This window comes from Apium graveolens, chromosome 7, assembly GCF_009905375.1.
Source record: "Apium graveolens cultivar Ventura chromosome 7, ASM990537v1, whole genome shotgun sequence".
NCBI lineage: Eukaryota > Viridiplantae > Streptophyta > Magnoliopsida > Apiales > Apiaceae > Apium > Apium graveolens.
In genome coordinates this window covers 153,207,480-153,217,860 of record NC_133653.1, presented here as the reverse complement: position 1 = coordinate 153,217,860, position 10,381 = coordinate 153,207,480, and positions in this window count along the sequence as shown.

Genomic DNA, 10,381 nt, shown 5'->3' with positions numbered 1-10,381 from the left:
GTGGATTAGGAGTCAAATAGCAATGTTGGAGATTTAGAATTATGCTGCTTTGGTTCAGAAAGCAATGATAGTGGAAGGTGAGCGGGAAGCTGTAAGAAGAGAAAATGAAGGAAGAAAGAGGAAGTTTGAAAGCTCTGAGCAAGAGCAAGGAAGCTCAAAGTTCAGAGGGAAGTTTGGAAAGAATGGTGGAGGTCAAAACCAAAAGTTCCAGAAGTTTAGACCCGATAATGGAGCTCAGAAGAACCGTTTCCAAAAAGCTGAACAACCGGGGAAGGATAGGAGACCCCAGATTCAAGAATGCAGGAATTGTGGAAAGAGACACCCGGGGAGGTGTAATAAGCTGGATATAACGTGTTTTAAGTGCAACCAGAAGGGGCATTATTCTTCAGAATGTCCAAGTGGAGCGAGGAAGCCTGATTTGGCTTGTTTCAAGTGTGGTAAAGTGGGCCATATGGCCAGGAATTGCAAGGAGCCTGTTCAGAAGGCTAATGTTCTCAGAATTGCTGGACCACCGTCTCTCCCAGCACCATCAGCTCAACCCAGAGCTAGAACCTTTAACATGACAATGAAAGAAGCGGTGAAAGATGTGGACGTGGTAGCAGGTATGCTTGTTATAAACTCAGTAGAAGTAAAAGTTTTGATGGATTCTGGAGCAACTAGATCTTTTATCTCTGAAAGTATTCTTGATAAGTTAAATTGTGTTGCGTACCCTTTAGAGCCTAATTTGATTATAGAAGTAGCAAATCAAGAGAAAGTTATTGCTAGAAAGATTTGTCCTGATTGTGAGGTGACTATAGAAGGTCGGCACTTTTCTGTTGACTTGATTCCTTTTAAGTTAGGAGAATTTGAGGTCATACTAGGAATGGATTGGATGTCAAACCATGAAGCGCAAATAGAATGTAAAAGTAAGAAGGTGAAGTTAAGAACCAAGGATGGTGAGGAAGTGATATTTAAAGGAAAGAGGCAAGAGAAGAAATTTCTAACGGCTATTGAGGCAAGAAGATTAATACGTCAAGGATGCGAAGTTTATTTGGCTCATGTCGTGGATGTGGAAAAAGAATCTGTGAAGATCGAGGATATTCCGATAGTAAGAGATTTCCCGGATGTGTTTCTTGATGAATTGCCTGGACTACCTCCAGACAGAGAGATCGAGTTTACGATTGATTTAGCTCCTGGTACGAAACCAGTATCGAAAGCTCCCTATCGAATGTCGCCGGTCGAGATGAAGGAATTGGCAGCTCAGTTGCAAGAATTGTTGGACAAAGGAGTGATCCGACCGAGTGTATCCCCGTGGGGCGCACCGGTGTTATTTGTAAAGAAAAAGGATGGAAGTATAAGGTTGTGCATTGATTACCGCGAACTAAATAAGTTGACAATTAAGAATAAGTACCCTCTACCGCGGATCGATGACTTGTTTGACCAGTTAAAAGGAGCTTCGTGTTTCTCAAAGATTGATTTAAGATATGGGTATCATCAGTTAAAGATTAAAGCGGAAGATATACCCAAGACAACGTTCCGAACGAGATACGGACACTATGAGTTTTTGGTAATGACATTTGGCTTGACGAATGCGCCAGCTGCATTTATGGATCTTATGAACAGAGTATTCAAGCAGTATTTGGATAAGTTTGTTATTGTGTTTATCGACGATATACTGATTTACTCCAAGACGGAAGAAGATTATAAAAAGCATTTGAGGATTTCCTTGGAAATTCTGCGAAAAGAGAAACTGTATGCGGAGTTTTCAAAGTGCGAATTCTGGCTAAAGGAAGTACAATTTCTTGGTCATGTAGTTAATAAAGAAGGAATTAAAGTGGACCCAGCCAAGATAGAAGCTGTAATAAATTGGGAAAGACCCAGGACTCCGATGGAAGTCAGAAGTTTTCTGGGATTAGCCGGATATTATAGAAGATTTGTGCAAGATTTCTCTAATATTGTCGTTCCATTGACAAAATTGACGAGAAAGAACGAGAAGTTTGTTTGGACAGAAAAGTGCGAGGAAAGTTTTCAAGAGTTAAAGAAGAGTTTGGTAACCGCCCCAGTGTTGGTATTACCAGATGATAAAGGGGAATTTATGATATTCAGTGATGCTTCATATAAAAGGACTTGGATGCGTGTTAATGCAACACGGGAAGGTAATAGCATATGCGTCAAGGCAACTCAAGCCGCACGAGCAAAAGTATCCAACGCACGATTTGGAATTGGCAGCAATTGTGTTTGCTCTTAAGATTTGGAGGCATTATTTGTACGGGGAAAAGTGCAAGATTTATACGGATCAGAAAATTTTAAAGTATATCTTTACTCAGAAAGAATTGAATATGCGACAAAGAAGGTGGTTGGAATTGATCAAAGATTATGATTGTGCGATAAACTATCATCCTGGAAAGGCAAATGTGGTAGCTGATGCTTTAAGTCGAAAAGAAAGGTTGAATACGTTAACGTCATCAGAAGTATTGATCAAGGACTTTGAAAAGATGGAAATAGAGGTGCATACTCCAGAATTTGGAAGTGAAGCTATATTTGCAATGCTGTTTCAACCCGAGATTTTGGAAAAGATTCGATGCTGTTAAGAGCAAGTGATGAATCGTGAAAAGGATAAGTTGACGGGAGAAGAAATTAAAACTCAAAAGGATGGAAAAGGGATATACCGTGTTAACTCACGTATTTGGATACCTAATGTCGTGGAACTAAAGCACGAGATTTTGCAAGAAGCGCATAACTCGAGATTTTCAATTCACCCTGGAAGTACGAAGATGTACCAAGATTTAAAAGAAAGTTATTGGTGGCCAAACATGAAAAAGGAAATTACGGAATGGATAAGTAAATGTTACACGTGCCAAAGAGTCAAAGCGGAACATCAAAGGCCAAGTGGATTGCTTCAGCCACTGGATATACCCGAATGGAAATGGGAGCATATAGTGATGGATTTCGTGGTAGGATTACCTAAAACCAAGTCAAATCACAATACGATTTGGGTGGTAATCGATCGGTTGACAAAGTCAGCACATTTCTTGCCCATAAACGAAAGGTTTTCATTAGAAAAGTTAGTCAAATTATATCTGGATGAGACCGTGATGCGTCATGGAGTTCCTGTATCTATCGTGTCGATAGAGATCCAAGGTTTAATTCGAGATTTTGGCGACAATTCCATGATCATTTGAGAACGAAATTGGAAATGAGTACGGCATATCATCCGCAGACAGACGGACAAAGTGAAAGGACAATTCAGACGATTGAAGATATGTTGCGAACCTGTGCAATAGATTTCAAAGGAAATTTGGACGATCATTTGCCCTTAATTAAGTTTTCCTACAACAACAGTTATCACGCGAGTATTGGCATGCCGCCTTATGAAGCGTTGTATGGAAGAAAGTGTAGATCCCCTACTTATTGGGACGAAGTTGGTGAGCACAAGTTAATTGACCCAGAGCTAGTTCAACAAACGAAGGAAAAGGTTGAAATGATTCAAAAGAGATTAATTGCAGCTCAAGATCGACAGGCAAAGTACGCAAATCAAGAACGGAAAGATGTGCAATTCGAAACTGGAGACAAAGTCTTGTTAAAGATATCTCCTTGGAAAGGTTTAACTCGATTCAGAAAGAAAGGAAAGCTGAGTCCAAGGTACATTGGACCATTTGAAGTATTGCGACAAGTTAGGAAAGTGGCGTATGAATTGGCGCTACCTCCGCAAATGTAAAATCTGCACAATGTATTTCATGTCTCTCTTCTAAGGAAGTATAATGCTGATGCGACCCCTGTGATCGAGTTGGAACCAGTGGAAATCCAACCAGATTTGTCCTATGTGGAACAGCCAGTGCGAATTTTGGATCGAAAAGAAATGACGCTTAGAAATAAAGTTGTACCTCTAGTTAGAGTGTTGTGGAGAAATCCATTAATCGAAGAATCGACTTGGGAATTAGAAAGTGAAATGAAAGAAAAGTATCCCCATCTATTTGCTTAGATTAGATTATGGGGACAAAATCCTTTTAAGGAGGGTAGATTGTGACGACTGAGAATTTTGTGACGTAATTAAGTCAATAAAGTATGTGATATGTGATGTGATTATAATTATGTGACTAAGTGATGATTAATTATCTTATCTGTATATTAGAGTTTATGAGCGTGGATAAAAATGTTCCAATATAAAGAGTCAGCTTAAAAGTTAAGCTGTGGTGTCGGGCCGTCAGGTAGAACGGAACCCGTCCTAATAAAGAGTTAAAGAATATAAAATATGAATTATGTGTGATTGAATGAAATGAATGTTTAAATAAAGTATTTCGTCCTAAGTGACGTGTTGACTGGAAAAGATAATGAGAAGCGTAATCGAAACGCTGAGCGTCAGGCCGTCAGGCTGAACGTGACCCGGTACGCGTAAAAGAGGATAAAGATTAAAGAGGGATAGATTCTATGATCAGACTTGAGTCGTTATGTGATTATATATGTGAGATTGTTGTCTGTGAGCATGGCTATGTGATCTATGATAGTTTTTGTGAATTTTAACGGAATTACATGATTTAAATAAATGTTTAATTAACCTTCGCGCATTTTTATAAAATCATTCGAGTAAGATAAAAACATGGGATTTGTTCTGTTATCTTCATAGTGGTCCTAGAGACTTTTTAAAAATGATAAGTGAATTTGATTGTTGGTCTTTGCATTTTTAACATGATTTTATGTGAAAAATGTTATTATTAAGGCAAGATTGCGAAATTCATATAAAATCAACCGTCCGCTCAAAATCTTATTATGAGTAATGGTTAAAATGCTAGTTTCGAGGCCTACGTATTAAAAATGTCATTTTCAATAATTCTCGACTTCCTGAGAGAGATATATTTTATATTTAATCCTTGTTTCATTTTAGTAAAAAGAAGGGACAAATAAGAATGAAAAGGGAATTAGTAGATTACAAATTTACCCTTGTTTCTAAGTGGTATATAAACCCACTTTCCTTTCTTTTTATTTCTTTTGTGCACTCACTTTCTCTTCTCTCTTTTCTCTCTTTCTCTCCCGAACCCTCTCTCTCTCTCTCTCTCTCTCTCGGCTTTCTTCAATCTCTCTCGCTATACCTCTCTTTTCCTTGATTAATCTCACCAATCATCCCTAAATCTTCTTGATAAACACCTATATGTAGGTAGAAGAGTGTGTATGTGTGTATACCCACTTGCATGTAGATGTGTGTGTGTTGTGTGTGCTCGATGTGTGTGTGTTCACTCGAGAACCACTTGGTTCTTGTTGTTGTTGATATCATCTTGTTTAAGCATGATTCCTTGTAAATGAATGATAGAGAAGACGTGCATGTTGGTTATTTTGAGTAATTGATGGAAAACGGGGGTTTCGTGGTTGGACACCCTCGAATGAGGGCACCACCGTGAAGCCACCGCCACCGGTGATGAACTCCGGTGAACCGGTGGTGAGTTATTATGTGTAAACTGAACTCTAGACTATATACACTCGAATTTTAGTGTTTGCATGTGGTGTTTTCTATAAAGCCGAATGGGTTTTTGTTTTTAAAAGAGATCAAGTTGATTTTTGATAATGAAATTGATGGTGGATAGTTGTTGATAGAAAGTATAGAATAATTATAATTGATTTATGATTTATAAACTTGAGATTATGCATGCATGTTGTGATTTAGGTGAAATTCGAATTCTTGGATTTGTGTTCAGAAATTTAGTTGGTTTAATAGATGAAAATGAGTGTTTGATATTATGAAGAGATGAATTTGAATTGCATGTGAGCATGTATGTATGTTTTGGTTCGAATTATTGTTGATAAAGAAAAAGGTGTTAGTTTAAATGTTGGATTAAGCTAAGATTAAAGATGCATGGTGTAATTTTGAGAAATTTGATTGTATATATATGATTATGGTTCAAATTTTTATGATTAAAAGAAAGGAGAATGATTCTTCAATGGAGTGAGTATTTGGTTGATTTTGTGTGATAAGGCCGAATAGGCCATAGGGATTAAAAGTCAAAAAATTGGTTTTGATGATCAAAAGGATGATTGAAGGTGTATAAGTGAATATCTATGAATTTGTTTGCTTGATTGTACTATGTGGTTCAAATTAAGGAATAAAAGAAAAGGGGAACTAAGTTGATTGACTTTAAAAGATATAAGTGATAGTTATGGACGTAAATGTTTGGTTGTGAATAAATCATGTACTCGTAAGAGTTATAATAATGTGATTTGAGAAATAGCTAAGAATAAGCAAGTGCGCTTCGATTATTAAGTATATAAGGATATAAAAGTTACGAAAAGAGATATGCTATGTGCTATGTGCTTATATGTATAAGCTATATTCGTATGCTCGAGTCAAGGATATAATCGAGTTATCGTATAGAGTGATCGTTCCAGGAATGAGAGTTGAGAATCTAATTAAGGTTTTGATTTTATTGTAGATTCAGAGCGTGAGGGCATTCAGGCTAGAAAAGGAAATGATTTACTAGGTAGCAGAAGTTCAACCTTCAGGAAAGCAAATCCAGGCAAATAACTCTGATTACTTGTGTAAATGGTTAAAAAGAGAATGTTATTCATACCATGTAGAGTATTGAACTGTTTAATTATGAAACCCTTGTTTAATTATGAAACCTTGATATTGATTTGAAGTACCCTTGTTCTTGATAATTTGTTATTGATAAGCTTATTCATTCCACCCTTTGATAATCTGTCCTTTCTGTTCAAGTTATCTATTAAGCCATGAATCATATTCAACCCTCTGATTATCCTTGTTAACCCTGTTTAATGATACCCTGTTTCTCTTGATCACCCTACTGATCCCTAAACAAATGTTGATCCTTCTAACTTAAGTGCTTTGTTATCCCTGATACAGAATTCTTATGAATTGTTCCTTGCATACCTTTGAATCACTCCCTGAACTTTGTTTCCTTAAAATCTGAATTAAGAATGAGTTTCGACTTGAAAGAGTCCGAATGATTTTAAATGCTTGGTAATGATAAAAATGGATTTTAGAAAACCTATTTGTTTTTCCAACTCAAGGTTTTCCAAATGAATTCCTGATGGATTGGATTGGGACGTAAGAGGCTAGTGGGACTAGTCCAGTCATGGTAAGAGGCTAGTGGGGCTAGTCCAACTTAAGGCTGAAATTATGCCGATTGGTACCTTAAAGACCGGATGGAGGTCGGTACGGGCTGATCACCCGTACATAATGAAATGGAAAGATAAGTGATCCAATCAAGGGTTCTAATTGATTATTTAAAAAGGGGAAACTGAAACTTTTTGTTCAGTAAATTGATGTTTGAAAATGAAAATGGTTTTTATTGCTTTGAAAAGAGTTGATTATGTTATCGTGAAGCTTAAAGCTCGAGAACACTGATTCTTGAAATTGTTGATCATATGATTGATTCTATATATTGAAATACTGTTGCTTTCCTCTATTGAAAGATCTATTCTGATCCTTTAATGATTTGTGATAAATGTCGGCTTTCGTCCTGCTTTGAGCCTTGTTCCTTGAAAGCCCCATACTATTCTTCAGAAACCTTTCCTCAACCCAAAAGATGGAAATCTGCCACCTAGATCAAATAAAATAGAATGCCCTGAGTTTGGTAAAGCATATTGTGAATTGATATTATAGAACTGCTATATAGTTACTTGCTGAGTTTTATACTCATGTGTTTTGTTTTAATCTAACCATGGCAGTTAAGCAAGAAGATGGCCAGGCTTAGGCGCACTGCTCGTAAGAGCGTACCTGGTGGTCCCTACCGTGTTGAGGGCTTCCGGTTGCCAGAGCAGGTAGTGGTAATTATGTATGAGCTCACGCCTAGAAAGAAGTGTTTAAAGATATAATGGGTTATCTGTCGGTTCCCAGCCGGAATCGATATTGATTATTCAATAATATTTTGGGTTTGTAAGTTATATTTTATGATTGGTAGTTGTGATCTTGTCTCATACTTTATCCTGTTGATCCTGTTAGTAGTTAATCGGGGTTTATGCATATTTAATTATTAGATTAGAGGTGTGTGAGTCCTCATTTCCTAACCCCGAGATTGAGGGCGTCACATGGATGGTTACGTTACGGGCTAGGTTTTACCCAGACCTTTAATTAATAGGCCATAGTTTCCTGAGTACTCCTTATGTTGGTTGGGTCTATGCAGTTGGGTATAGATCCGCACTGTATCCTGACTAATCAGCAGGTTATAGTGCATATGTTGGTTTCTGTTTCCAGTCTTGTTCATTTGGCACTCGCCAGTGTTGGCAAATTATTATTATATTCAGATACAGATGGTTGTTCAAACCAGCAGCTTATTGGTTCACTTATTCTTCTCTCTTCATACTATATATATATATATATATATTGTTACAGGCTTGTTGAGCAATTTTGGCTCATCCCCTTTTATTGTTATTTCTATTGTTTTACAGTTAAGGTAGAGAATGAAACCCATCAGGACCCGTGTAGTCAAGAAGCGAGTCAAGCAGCGGGACCCTCTTATACCAAGAGTGTTCCTTCCTATTCCCGAAGAGAGCTTTGAGTTACCAGATCAGGTATAACTGGATAAGTTGTAATGTTAGGTTGAATAAAAGTTTTGTGTGGTTTGAATAAAAGTTGTGTGGTGAGAATGTAGATAGAATAAAGTTTTGTAACAAAGAGAGTTCTTGAGATAAATTATTTTTATTTGGGTTTGTTATAGAGTTAGTGTGTTGTTCTTGTTTTCAACTCTTAACCTTAAAAGATCCTGAGTAGTAGTAGTTCGGGGTAATTATTATATTTATATTCCGCTTGTGCAGGTTTAGTTTGTAGTTGTTATTAATAATGCCCCAAATCTATACCCCAGATTTGGAGGGTGTTACAACCTGTATATCTAGCTAAGAAATATCTGGTCTAGTCACATTAGCAAGATATTTCTAACTTCCAATAATTTGAGAATACCTTAACTGAGACACACGATTTCTTGAACAATTCTTGACTGTAACAACTTTTAAATCATATGGTGCACTAGCGATTCTATAATTTGAATAACCGTACTTCTCAAGTATATATATCTCTATATAATGAGACTGTGACAATGTTATTTCATCAGTTGACTGAGTCAACTTGATCCCAAGAATCACACTAGCCTCACCCATATTATTCATTTTAAAGTGCCTATTCAAGAAATTCTTAGTCTCGTTAATAATATTAATATTGGTTCCAAACAACAAAATATTATCTACATACAAGCACAAAATCACACAATCTTTACCTCTAACTTTATAGTAGACACACCTGTCACATTCATTAACTAAAAACTCAAAGTCTAAAATAGTTTCGTCAAACTTTTTATTCCAGTCTATAGGTGCTTGTTTAAGGAGATAGATGGACTTGAGTGGTCTACATACTTTCCTCTGATTACCGGAAGCAATAAAACCTCAGTCTGATCCATATAAATCTCTTCTTCAAGGTCACCATGTAGAAAATATGTCTTTACATCCATTTGATGGATGATAAGACCATGTACGGAAGTCAATGAAACAAGCTTTCTGATTGTTGTCATTCGGGAAACAGGAGAGTATGTATCAAAATAATCAATGCCTTCCCTTTGCCTAAAGCCCTTAGTAACTAGCCTAGCATTTTACTTATCTATTGAGCCATCAGGGTTTAGCTTCCTCTTAAGATCCATTTCGGGGAATGGTCAATCTCCAAGATTTATTCAGTGTCTATTGTTGGCCTTTGCAACTTTTCAAAGTAAACAACAGAGTCCAGGTCCGAGGAACTATGAACCAGCTTAGATGGGTGTCAGCTTCTGCGTTCTCCTCCTTGCAGATTTGCTGAATTTGGTAGCGGGGTATTAAGGCCAGGTAACTTTGTACTAGAGCTTGATACTTGGTCAAGGTATAATCTTTGGATATGTATTCCCCATTTGTTTGCTTGAATACTGTTAGGAACATGTTGCAGGCTTGATGATAAGTTGTAAAAACACCTTAGTAGATTTGATTAAGTGTATTTGTAGCTTTCAACGGATGATCCTATCTGTCATCCGTTGAAAGAGTAGCTTATGTATTAGTATGTATTTTATAGCACATTCATGTGTATTGTAATGCCTTGAAGAATTAGAAGTTGTAGGACATTCTAAGTCATGTTGGCTGCAAGAATGATATGTAAAATAGATCGGGAAATTACATATATTAGGTGCCTTGTAATTTTACATAAGTAAAATTGAGTCAACTGCTATGGAAACACTTTCAACTGATGTTCTTCACAAGGTTTCGACGGATGACCCAAGTCACATCTCGACGGATGATCCAATATAGTCTTAACGGATGATCCAACTGAGTCTCGACGGATGACGAATGTCAAACAGGAGTTGATAGTGACTTGACATTCACATGGGTTGATTACATACAAAAGGAATGTAGCATCCTGTAATCCGGTTTTAGAGAAGAAAGA